The 13,851-nt window shown below is 42.6% G+C and overlaps 1 protein-coding gene and 1 non-coding gene across 13 annotated transcripts in view; both read left to right on the top strand.

The window, feature by feature from the left end:
• LOC121854184 overlaps nucleotides 1-13,851 on the top strand; it is a 246,229-nt gene that overhangs the window by 177,543 nt on the left and 54,835 nt on the right. The window lies entirely within an intron of this gene.
• LOC121854196 lies at nucleotides 1,900-2,046 on the top strand. The gene has a single exon (XR_006086505.1). It is a non-coding gene; the product is annotated as a U4 spliceosomal RNA (small nuclear RNA).

Genomic DNA, 13,851 nt, shown 5'->3' on the forward strand with positions numbered 1-13,851 from the left:
TTAATATTTGTTCCCAGTTAAGATTATTATCATTTACACTTTTTATTTATTTCCCTTGAATACTAACAACCAATAAGTGATGTAACATGCTAATTCGAGAAAGATTGCTAGTTTGCCTTTTATCATGGTCAAAGTAGATAATAAATCAATCACCATCATAGCAAAAGTAATGGTGGAAACATGGCGTCAGTTGGCCGTCTCCTATAGATGTTAAAAGCAATAATTTACTACAATATGTCTTAGTGTAAATGTGAATCCAGTAAGGAATTCAGTACGGCACAGAATGGTTACTTGTCAATCAGAACCGAGCAGAATTCACTGATAATCTTATTTATTAACCAAATTTTACTGAAATATCGTATGTTTAATTAATTTATTCTGATTCATAATATGGCTCATAATTGTGGACTTTGAAGAGACTGAACTCATTATGTGGAGTGTTAGGTAGATTGCTAGGAGTGGAAGTATGTGGCAACCTTCTCTCACCTGAGGTTCCCACGCTGAGTTGCTGAGGTGAGTTGTAAACTTCTACCCGGCCCCAGTCTACTCTCTGTCGTGTGAGTGGAAGGTTGCTTCTCCGCTCTTCCTTAACAATAACTTATTAAATGCCGTGTCTACTTATAATGAAACTGGCGTAAATATCGTTTTAAATGTTCCGTTGTTGAATTTTGGTGTGTGTTGTGCATCTCACTCCTATAAAGAGTATACAATATCCGTACACACTAAAGGTAAGGAATTTAAGCCACCATATAATAAAGTGACCTTGAGTCTGAGTAATGAAAGTTTGAACGTCTTGTAATATTTGAAAGTGACTTATGTTAATTAGGAGCTATGGTCAACGTGTTAAGTGTGTCTGATTGGTCGCGTGAATTTTTTTTATTTATAAGTATTGGACTAAATTAATGGATACTTGTCGTTTGTGACTAAAAGCAAATATTAAACAACAGTGGTGCAGTGATAGTCTAAGTACTATATGATCACCTGAGGATTACACACCCCATCTAATTTCACCTGAGAATTACACACCCCAGTTAATTTCACCTGAGGATTACACACCCCAGCTAATTTCACCTGAGGATTACACACTCCAGCTAATTTCACCTGAGGATTACACACCTCGGCTAATTTCACCTGAGGATTACACACCCCAGCTAATTTCACCTGAGGATTACACACCCCAGCTAATTTCACCTAAAGATTAATCCCCCTAAATGCTACCTGAGTGAGTTAAGTTAGGTGGTTAAAGTGAAGTAACCTGAGGTGTCTAATCTAAAGGCGATTCTATTACTGTTTCATAGATTTGTTATTTTTTTCATGTCATTAATGTCACCATATAATGTCGTATATGATGTAAATGTGGTAGGGTTACGTTGACCACCATTACCACCGCCATTACCACCACACACACACTTGTTGATCTACCACACTCATGACTCGTGAGGATTGAGGTGAAGCCCACGTCACCATTTCTCAGGGTAGTCTCGGCTTTTTTCCGGCTTTTTTTTTTTACTTCTCCCATACTTGACCATTTTATCATTTTCATAAGGCTGCCGGCATCCTCTCTGCTTGGTAATGGGGTTGAGAGTTGTAGGTAACCAAATACAGTTGTGAAATTGTTCTTTGTTGTCTGAGTGAGTGAGAGAAGGATTCATGGGTGTATGAACGAGTCACCCGGGAAGGAGAATTCTCGAAGGGAGGAGGCACGGTTAGGTGATGTTAAGGACAACTCGGTAGGTTTTAGGCTTTGTGTTGATTATATGTTTTTATGCCAAGAAATATATGCTATATCACAGAGCGTCCGACGTATGATAAATTGATGACGTCACGGGAAGCACTTGGACGGATGCAGCGCCCTAGTGACTAGTATGTTGCATTTTGTTAATTATTTTATTTTCTTGAGAACTTACGCGATATCAGTATCGTAACCAACGAGGTTTATCCGAGGTGCGATTAATGCTAGATGAAAATTCCATTCTTATTTACGCCTCATTATTCCCATGAATTGTTCTCTGAGTTTATAGGCCATTATTGGGAGATATTATTATCCCCCACGTGTAATATCCCAGGTATCCAAGGTATAAATGTATTTGTTAAAGTTCATAATGTTGTGAATTAGTTGTATCATCGTCATTATCATCAGGCAATTGAACGTAGATTGCTGGTCGTTCGGTAGCATTTCCTCGTTACGGCGGTCGTCAGCCGAGTTGTACTGTAATTTATATGATGATTACATGAACATATTCCAGAGACCATTACTCAGACAATACTGTTTGCTAATGTTAACCCAACCTTGTTATTAAGGCTTAGTTGCTTGGCAGAGTCACTCGTATCAGAAGTTAACCAAATTCCTTCTTCTGTATTATTCTAGAAGGTTAAGTATAAATCTACATTAACCTGACAAAGGATCTCAGGTGCCAAAGGTAATTAAAAGGTTATGGTAGCCTTAGAAACAGTTGAAGTTAAGTTAAATCACAGCTATGAGTCGATTACATCCCAACTGGACGATCGTTTGTTTACGCGATCTAACCAAACCTAACCTGCTGATGGGGTAATGTGACCCTACTGTTGGGGAGCTGGTAGTAGTTGACGGTGATGGTGCTAATAGTGGTTGGTGTGATGGTGCTGGTATGTCTCGACCAGAAAGTTGATAAAGTAAGATTACATAATGGAGACGGCATAAGAGGTAAAGGGCGAGAAGGTGTACCTCAAGTGGTCCTCAAGTGGTGGCTGGAGAAAGCGGAGTCAACAGATGCAAGGGGTTACAACTGAGTAACATTATCTATCTAGCTATCTGTATCTTATCCATCTATCTATCTTATCTTATCTTTCTTATCTCTCTCTATCTCTCTTATTGCTTCATTCCTCCTAGGTTCATTTATTCGTTCATTCTTCATAAACATTCACATTCCTACTCGTTTCACCTAACCTATACAAGGGAGTGTTTTGGCTGAGGAACTGCGTAGTATTGGCTAGTCTAACGCAGCTGGTGACTGCTGGGAGGCTATGCACACACCCGCTGCAGGGGCCTGAATGTTAAAAGATTTTGTGATTATATGTTCAGATGTTTAATTTGTGGCTCGTGTTCATTATGGAAGTGTTGCTGGTATATTAGTGTTATCTATGGGTATATTTCAGGGAGGTGTAGGTACAGTACTATATATATTTTAGTGGTATTTCCTAAGTCTAGTTTATGTCCATACAGTTGATTCATCTGGTATATTAATATATTTTTTAATGTGGAGTTTTATGTTGTCTCCTTCACTTGTGCGTTTACAGGGGCTCGTCAGGTTTTATGCAGTGTGGCAGTGATGTGTTTGTTTACATTCGACAGAAGGAAACTCGCAATAGTAAACATATGGAATCAATTTATAACAATATTAAAACAAATACCTCCAATATAATGATTTATGGAATGTTTATATGACGAGTCCCTGTAAACGCACTAGTGAAGGGGACTGTTTCGTATTGTATTGAGTGTATTTTTCTATATTCAAGTAATCTGAACCACTTGTAAATGTCGGCCTGTAGTTTGGCTATTTTGACACACTTAATGTTGTTTTAAGCTTTTTTACCAGAGGTTTTGTTGAGGTGTTGAAAATCCAAGTTTGGGTTAAGAATAATACTGGGTAGTCGAGTCACACACACACCAGCTCCCACAAATGATCACTGATAGATAACATTGTGGTGCTTAGTTAACCTTGGTCACGCCTCTATGTTCCAGTCAACACTAAACAACAAAAGTTTTAGCATTTATTGACTCCACCATAACAAGGCGTCAATTGAATGGGTATACCTCTGATGTGTTCAAAAAGGCTGTGTTGTTTTTAGTTCCTTGATGGCTTGTGGTTGAGTGTGTGTGTGGTAGTTGGTTGAGTGTGTGTGTGTGGTAGTTGGTTGAGTGTGTGTGTGAGATGGTGGTTGATTGTGTGTGTGTGATGGTGACAGCGTTGTGTTGAGTGTAGGTGTGAGGGGGGGCACATGATCACTATCTGTCCACTCTGCCTGTAACAGTCTCAACCCTCGTCAACTATCCGCCTCCATCACAGCTCAAGATACCCGTCAGCCACACACTTCCTGGAGTTGATACGTTACGCTTGACTTACCCTGAAGGTCTGATGGAAGTTTAACTATAAAAAGCATCAAGGGAGGGTTGAGACATAGGTTCTATTATTATTATTATTATTATTATTATTATTATTATTATTATTATTATTGTTGTTTATAGCGCTTCACAGGCTTTTAATTTATTATATAGTACTTTTTATCATAACCTTAGAGCATACATCATCTCTGTTGTCACTAGATGCCGTACACGACTATTAGGCGGTACAGTATATTACAGAACTACGTATCCTGTAATTTGTGTCATTTGAAAGATATTTTACCACTAAGAGTTTGGGGAGGGTACAGTACAGCTCTGGCTACACTGATGAAAACCTTCCCTGGAGCTACATGTAGTATACTTAGTCTGTCTCGGCTGCACTGACGGTAAATAATGGTGCTTAGGATTAATTTTGACTGGCTAAAGGTCCGCCATATTGACACTACCAAAACAAGGGTGGATAGACCCGACCCATTGATACTCTGGTGACTGATTTAATGTGACTGTTACTGTGACTGAGGTACCGGGTAGTAGTGGAGACATGAAGCTTATTTATTACATTGTAGTCTTGATGACGTTGACGGCCACACCAACAGTGACTCGCCAGAAAGCTGTGTTTGTGAACTGGTGTCTTCAAACAGTTCGGGAAGGCTTGTGTTCACTATTCCGGGTTACTGAACAGAGAACTTGAGCTCAATAATTCACACTTCATGGGATTGGTTATGTCCTGTGCTGTTAAATAAGAGACTGTAATACTGGGTCTTATATCCCTGAGAGATGTGAGGTGCTGGTGGCTGGGTGCTGGTGGCTGGGTGCTGGTGGCTGAGTGTACAGTAGAGCAAGATCTGTAACCTCACTCCAGAGGGCCGCTTAACCAGCCTGAGAGAATTACCGCCTCGTGATCACTAAGTTTCCTGGTCGAACTCCACCACTTGTCTCGCATGGTGGCGGAAGTCTTGTGTATGGCCTTAGAGGAGACTGTTAAGGGGGGGGGGGGAGACACTTAGTTCCAGTGAGTCAGTTTCCCTGTAGATGAGATGATGGAAACGACCCACACTGTATAAGGCTTCTTGCGAGTCGTGATCCAATGAGTAACAGTCTGCTCCAGTCACCTGTATGTAGTATATACAGATTATACACGAAATTCACTATTTAATGTATAGATATGCCTCGGTAAATGAATAACACACACACACACACACACGTGACCATAATCATTCTGTCAGCCTTGGCGGTTCCTCATAATCATCTACTTGTTGGTTGAGATGCAGGGATGATGTGGCAACACTGCTAAAGAGGTGTGCCTGGATGAAGGAGATCTGGCATAGCTGTAAAGATAAGATATGATGTTTATTTTGTGTTAAACCTTAAGGAAATGTTTGACGGTAAAACTGAAGTAAAAAACAGGGTTGTATTGCTTTTGTGGAGGTGGTGTGGTATGTAAGGAGGAGGCGCTGGCTTGAGGACTGAACAAAGATTATTTTATGTTCAATTTGTGTGTCGGAATATTTAAGCATGTAGTTCAACTTTATTTATATTTGTTATGTTTGTCGTAGGGCATGTTAACTGTCCGCCATCTATGACATTATTCTTTATTTATTTTTTTTTACATCCGAAGGTAAAATCTTTTCAGTATATTTCAGGTTTTTCAAGGTGGTGAGGCTACAACAGGGTATTTACTAGATCAGATCGGATTATCACGTTATTGTATACAGTAATTAATTTATTAGACTGGCACGATTATATACAGGAAGAAGAACCAGATTGCTTCTTGGTTAGGTTAGTTTAGGTGACATAGTCGTAAATGTCAATATCATACAAGACGAGGCTTCATCACCTGACCCTGGAGGAATGCTACTGCCAGTCCCGCCGTTACACCCAACACACCGCCGCTACACCCAACACACCGCCGCTACACCCAACTCACCCATGACAACAATGCCTCAGTGTAACAAAGAAGCTCTTATCAATGTGTCACCATGAGCGATGTTAAGAATCTATACAAAAAAGACTACCGTTAGTATACCAGTACACCAGGTTTGTGTTGAGATGCTGGGGAGTCAGTCTGATGAGGTTAGGTTAGCACCGGTATTTGTTAGGGGGAATAATTAGAAGTTAAAGTGGCCGTAAGGGAGGAAAATTGGTGAGACGAGATAGGGAGTCATTTCGTTAAGTTATGTGGGAAAAATTGTCTAAATAGCTAGGCTGGTGGACGTCTGAGGTGGTTGACGAGGGTGATGGATGCAAACTTAACGATCCCTGTATTGAGTCATCCCTACACTGTCACCCACCTACTGTGACACACCATGTTTAATTGCTTTGTCTGTAGCTGTAACGTCCTGTACCCCCGTTACTTAAGATTAGGTAAGGAGTGGGTATTGAGAGGCCAGTTTAACACTACAGTTGTATGGTGTATAAATTTTTGATCATAAGGTCCTGTCACGTTTCCGGTGGTGTCATTTTGGGGTGTGTGTGTGTGTGTGTGTGTGTCCCGGGTTCTCCTGAGCTCCTTGTTCCCTCCTCCCCCGGTCATAGCGGCAGAGGGGAACTTAAAAATATACTTGCGTTCTCTCTCCTTCTCTCATGATCGCTAACACAACCAACCCGAAAACTCAATAGTATTAGTTGACTGTAACCAAATTGTGTACTGTATGCTGTTACACCACAAGAGAAATTCAGTGTTCCGAGATGAGTGTACTGTCATCCCTGTTGTGACCTAGACTTCACTGTAGTCACATAACCAACAAAATATTTATTTGTTTTTGCTTTTTTCACGATTCTATAAATATTCAACCGTTTATCCTCGGCTCAGTGAGACAAAAACAGATAGCGGGTGGAGTAAACACTGAACTTAGCCATAATAACACAACCTGGTGTTTTGTAGGATGTAATTATTCTGCTAGGGATTCCTCAAGGTCACTGGTGGCGCCACACACACACAGCGGCCAGGTGGGTGAGGTACTGACGGAGGAGTGGCGCTTAATTAGACATTCTGTACAACATAGGAAGCTTCGTGTTGTACCGCGGGTCGTCTATGTATTAACTGGACTGTACAATATAATATTTCTACCAATGCTTCCAGATTAGTCCTCCCCCTACTCACACTTCATGCACCCACTCTGTAAACACCCATTACGCCCTCTTTCCCCCCCACACCCTCCTTCCCCCCACACCCGTCACGCCCGAGGGTAGATAACGGATGTGGCAGGTAGCGTGTCAATGTAAAATCTCGTTTAGAAAAACAATAATGGTACCGAGTGACGGGAAACTAGCGTGAGAGGACCGATCAGCAGAACGTGTCAAGGCTCACATAAACGTGGGTTGGGTTAGATATGTCGGGTCAGCTGGTGTACGGGACTATAACTCTAACACCACCAGTACATAATGGTCATGGTGGTTCGCGGTAGAGAAGGGAGATGATAGTGTTTACCGACTTGCACAACAGAGTGGCACAGTAACCGGATCTTCCCGAGTGTTGTAGATAAACCTTTGTTATAGTCCGTAAGGTGTTACAATAGTGTTACAGTGTGTTACGTCTGTTACTGTTGAGGGTTATTAGTGAAGTGTCTTAATATAAACACGACCGTCATCTTGTGTGTGTATCTCAAGTCATCTTATAGTTTAAAAGACTTGTACTGTCACTGAGAGGCAGATCACGTTCATACGGTCTCATGTGTACAATTGAAGCTTTACAGAACTCACGGCGGTGATATATACAGTACACAGACGTTGAATCATCAGTTTTGTTCATGTGTTGAGGTAAATGTTGGTAGTATTAGGTTAGGTTTGGTTAATGTATGCTGACTGAGGTAAATGGTTTGTAGTTTTACTTTACCTGTGTTGATTAATACTTACAACTTATCTTTTATTAATTTTCTTTGTATATTGAGATTTAATTACTGTTTCTCTTACAGGTACGTATCGTATGTTGTGATGGTGGTCCTTGGGGCGGTGAGTACTGATATAGTGTCTTATGGTGGAGTTAAGTTGTGTGGTACAGGAATGTTAAAGTCGGGTAACTGTTATATTTATCTTGTATTGGTGATGACAAGAATTACGTGTGTTTGTTGAGGTGGTGATGGGGGGTGTGAAGTAGTGTTGGGGGCTTGGAGTGTCCCTGGTCCTTCAAGCTTGGTTCAATGTCCCACCATCCCTTCACACCACCACCTACAGTAGATGGAGGTGCGGCAGCTAGTGGGCTGAAGACCTCTTAGTAGGCTGCTGCAGGTGGGCGAGTGAACGGGGTTTAGTGTAAAAGGCTAAGGTGGTAGGTGAAGGGTGATGTTTGGGGTGGAGTGAACGTGCTAAGAGCTGGGAGGGAGTGAAGTAGGTCGATCTAAGGGGTAGAGAGGGTGTTTCAGGGCTAGGGGAGGGTATTTCAGGGCTAGGGAAGGGTGTTTGAGGACTAGATATGGGTGAAGGGCGGGTAGGGGTTGATGTAAGGATTAGAATGACTCAAGAGGTAGAGATGTGCTTAATTAGGCTGTAGTCTTCAAGTATGTGTGTGTGTGTGTGTGTTAGACAGTTGATGGTTTATACGCCACCATACTCTTCAGGGTGGCGCAGAAACGATTGGAGGAGGGGAGGAGAGGGGCAACGTGTCCGAGATTTCAACACCGAAGCAAGAAGGTATCCCACAGTACTGTTGGAGGCTGCAGTACCTACCTGGGTCTCTGATAGTGTAGCCATCGTAAGATTATCTCGGGTCTGACTATTAACCTAACCTAACCAAAAGTCTTGATATTATTGTTGACGAAATAAATGATCAGCGTCAAAATACGTAACTTGCGACAATTTCATCATGACCGTCTGTAGCTGAGAGTCCTGTTGCTGTAAAGATCGCTCTCAGTATAAGGTTTCCGTCACCAGATACAGTTTTGGTATAAGGTTTACTGTTACCGGATAAAGTTGTCGGGGTAAGGTTAGTTTGCCGTTACCAGAGAGGCCGGTTATGCTGTAAACACTTCTTAATACTTTTTTCCCCCACTAGTACCTTAAGTTCTCATGTTCCTATACCTGACACCTGGATAGCATAACACACGTCGCCAGCATTAGTGTGTGTGTGTGTGTGTCACGGTTGATGGAAGTATAGCAGTAGACGACATACAGGCACCACGATGCTTGGGGAAGGGGTGACCAGTAGCCCCCCTCTCAACAGGCCAGGTCATAGAGAAAGCCTCTGGTAAACACGGCCCCTCCCACACGCCTGGTGGCCTCACATCCGCGTGGTTGTGCCGGGAATGTGGCCCTACCACCTGCCTGCCCACTCTTGCTCTGGTAACTTTTATTTTACTTTTACCCAATTAAGCCAACACTACTTTCTTAACTTCATCAATGTAAAGGATTTATCTTATTGGCACTATTGAGTATAATTTTAGGTGTGTAGGCTGGGAACAATCTCTGACGTAGTTAACTTTAATCATCAGTTGTGCCCACACAGTGACCCAACAACTGACCTTCGAGATGCCTCCCACACGTACCCTAGCATGTGTGTTTTTTACTGGGCACTAGAGGTCAATTGTACAGATGTGAACTAGAAACTTAACCCCCGCGGCCAGAGATAAAACACCGCTCAAAGGTTTACCGATGATTTTTTTTATTTTTTTTCATGATAGCGCGCTGACCCACTGAGCTGAGGTGATCGCTGGGAGCAACAGGGGAGTATTGTGGCCCGGGGGGTGGGGGGGGATTGCTGACACCTGATAAGATTAGTGCCTGACGCAGTTGTTTGCCGTTGTAAGTCCTGGCGCTGGTGACCATAATTGTTCTTTTTTCTCAGTTTGATGTTTTTTTTAAATGATTTGTTATCCTCACTTATCATCTGCTGTAGTGGTTGAATATTTTATTGAATATAAATTAAACATTAACATTGCGTTTTGAGAAATGAAAAATGTATTGCCTGAGAGAGAGAGAGAGAGGTCTCCCCTTGATATCTCTTCTATGTCACTGCACACGATTTAAACCTCTTCTGCTGTTTTTCTCACTTACCTTGTATATATATTTTCTTGCTTTCTTTCCTTCTGTTGCTTCTTTCTTTCTCTTCTCTTTCCCTCTGTATCCCCCTTCCCGCCCCATCCCGCCCCTCCTGCCGCCCGCCCCGACCGCCCTTAGCATCAGTTGGGGTGACCTCGCTAAGAGAAACCTGTTTACCGTCTCACCTTCTGATTTCTGCAGCCACGAGACGTCCTTTGTCGTGGTTGTTCCGTGTGTGTGGTGCTCTTAGTTATTGTAAGTATGTGCATCTGTGTGTCTTGAGTGCATGTGTTTGTACCTTGAGTGCATAAGTTCTCATAATTAACCACCACTGTGAGAGGTTCATTGGACTTGGTTATAATTACCGGGTTATTTCGTGCAGTCCCTATGGAGGATGTTGACGTGTTTCCTCCCCACAGTCATGACTGAGGACTCTAGGGTGGCCTGGCTCACCTTGTGGACCAACTCACCTGCAGGAGGGAGGGGGAGTGAGTGGGGTCAGGGAGGGAGGAGTGGGGTCAGGGACGGAGTGGGTGACTGGGGTCAGGGAGGAGGAATACCTGGGGTCGGTCAGCTGCATTCCTGCTCTTCATTCTCTTGCGGGAGAAAGTGGCTGATACTGGCGGAGATTTTCACACATAATTTAATAAAAAATTGTTCGAGTCAATATGGCGGTGACTAGATATTTGATGTGGTAAAATTGCTATTAACGCCTCCGTCGACACCTTGATATTTTTGTACACGACTTGATATTACTAGATTTAACCGAACAGTTTGGGAGTTTCACCAAAGACCAGTAAGGACCTTCAACGTGAATGTTACCACCTGTGTATTGTTTGACCCCTCCTCCTGGCCATCTCATCTCCCTCCTCTCATCTCCCTCCTCCTCTCATCTCCCTCCTCCTCTCATCTCCCTCCTCCTCTCATCTCCCTCCTCCTCTCATCTCCCTCCTTCTCTTCTCCTCCATCCCCTCTTCTCCCACAAAAAAAAGTTGTGGATAATTATATGTAGTAGGCCAAGGTGTCATGACTGTCGGACAATAGTGCAACTCAGTGCAGGTGTTCATGACGGTAGTGAGACAGGTGAGGGTGCAGGTGACGGTTCAGGTAGGGACAGGTGAGGGTGCAGGTGGGACAGATGGTACAGACGTCACACACAGGTGGTTAAGAGGTGTGGTGGTATGTGGTGAGGTGTGATGTTGAGATGTGATGTGATGTGGTCATAATTACTCGCCGGCCTAAAGATGACTGCCTGTTACTAATTACTGAGCTTTGTGGTCTAGTGCTTCCTCCCGGGCGCCATAAGGAACACCATTAGTCTTGTTACAAAAAAAAACCACTAACTCGTAAAATTAGTCTTAAAAAATAATCTATACTCGGAAATATGTAAACTTTCTTTTATTCAAGGATCTTTACATTGAAAATCCTAGATAATTCTCAGTGTTGGTTTTATTGTATAATTTACATAACGCGAGGTGATAAATACATTAAGTACAGTTATGGTGATTGATTGTTGCGGGATAAGTTTTAATTGGTGGTTAATATAAATGCAATAAGTTTAATGATAGGTGTGGTGTTGGTTGACCCAGTGCATCCGGTCCATTGATTTATTTCTTAATAGAGAATTGTGTACATTGAGGTATTGTTATTGGTGGTGTGTGTGGGGGAGGGGGGGAGGGTAACCTTCAATAAGACCCACTACCTTGCCCCTCCCCATGACCCCCCACGACCCCCCTTCACCTCTCCACAACCACCACCACCACAGGATGTCTCAATTGTTTCACTACCTGGCATTTTCCTGGACCATTTGCCACAACCTACATTTTTCCCACGTTAATTTTTTTTCCTTCCTTCACTATCACGTAACTACACAATAATGGTTCGCCTTGACTTGGGAACGTCTTCTTGGCTGTGTGAGTAATTATATGTTGAGGTGATCTATACCTGTATCCAATGTTTGGTTTCTAGCACCACTGGTCGGGTCCATTGGTTTTCATTTTGTGATTTACTTTGGATTTTCGGTATTTTGTTTTGCTCGTGTCGTCAGTGAGTACCGCACCTAGACCGTTCTAAAAGGTAACATATTGAGGCCTCGTCTCTGGGACCGAATGGGCGGGTGTGGTGAGGAGACCTTACCAACGTGTCGCCACAAACAAGCCTATTGTACCCCAAACTTTGTATAGGTTAGGTTAGGTTACTGGCCAGAGTGATGCGTGTGTTGTTAGGAGGTTGTTAGGTTACCTATGTGAGAAGACTGGAATAGAATGTACAGTAATATAAAGGTAAATATTTAATGAAGGCTCCGTTACCTCGCGTCGGGGTGGAGGTCTAGTTTAGCCTATTGACAGCTCTTCCCCAGGCAATTACCCCAGAGTCTTTACCAGGAGACGAAATCACACACTGATTCAACCGCGAGTGTGTTGTCTCAAGCTAGTAAGAGTATCAACACCCTTTCTTCCTCCCGTCACTATCCATCCCTTCTCTCGCCCCCGTGGCTGAGTGTTGGGGGTAGATGGAGCCTAACGAGAGCAAGGACAAGAGCCAAGAGTCACCACAAACGCTGGGAAAGATGTCAAGGAGTCTTCAAGAGTTGGTTTTGACATATTGGAGAAAATCTTAAGGTGTGGGCTCTGTGGTGAGACCTTCTAGAGTCAATGGAGGAGGCTGTTCTTCCTTCAGGTGTGGAATCGACTTTCATCTTTTTGTCTTGACGTCTCCTGCCGTTACGTAATATGTATGTTTTTGCTGTTTTATTCGTATTAAGTTTACAGCCTTTGGATTCTATGTGTATTACAGGAACTGACGATGAAACTACACATGCAAGATACCTTATAGTGTAGAGTGTAGAGTTGATCAATTTAGTGCCTCGACGGGGACAGGGTGTAGAAATTAAAGCAGTAGTGTGGCTTTGTGATTGTATGTTGAAGCCAAATGTGTGTGGTGGTGGGGGGGGGGGGTATACTGCTCTAGACAAAGCATGAGAGTAAATAAATGACTACAAGCAAATTTCTGTTAATAGCTTCCCCTCTCCTCCCCGGGTGTCCTGCCACAAAACCTACTTCTTCTTCGTAATATTTAGTGGCCCTCAGCGTAGCAAAGATGAGTTGGTATAATGTTATCCGTTTGAAGAGAAGAACACACGGTTAAGATAACACAATAACAATTTATGGGTTATATAAACACTTTAAGGGAGTGACTAAATCAGACTCTTCATTGGTTAGTACTAGCACAGCCGTCATTACACATGTTGTAATTGGTAGTTAGTTTAGTGTTCATGGTTGATAGTCACGTAGCCTTTTGGGGGACGGTTAGGTGGTTGGTGATGAAGTAGTGACGTGGTTTAGAAAGTGGGGTTATATACTGGAGTGACCACCCACCTACACTCTCCTGGTGACAATACTCGTTGTTGTTTACTCTACTGTGGTTCAAGTCATGGCTGGTGCAATACATCTCTTCAGCCTATCACCATTATCACCAAACTATACTTTTACCTCACCTGTCACCATTATCACCACCAAACTATACTTTTTACCTCACCTGTCACCATCATCACCAAACTATACTTTTTACCTCACCTATCACCATTATCACCAAACTATACTTTCATACAACATAGTAAACCATTAGCTTGTATATATCCATCATTAAACAGTATATTAGTCTACTGTCATACGAGAATATACTGAATATACACCTCAGTTCAGTGTTAAGATATAAAGTATGGAATACCTTAAACGTTGCGACAGGTGAGTATTACCTTTAATCACGATCACTGA

Source organism: Homarus americanus, unplaced genomic scaffold (genome assembly GCF_018991925.1).
Source record: "Homarus americanus isolate GMGI-L3 unplaced genomic scaffold, GMGI_Hamer_2.0 scaffold46577, whole genome shotgun sequence".
NCBI lineage: Eukaryota > Metazoa > Arthropoda > Malacostraca > Decapoda > Nephropidae > Homarus > Homarus americanus.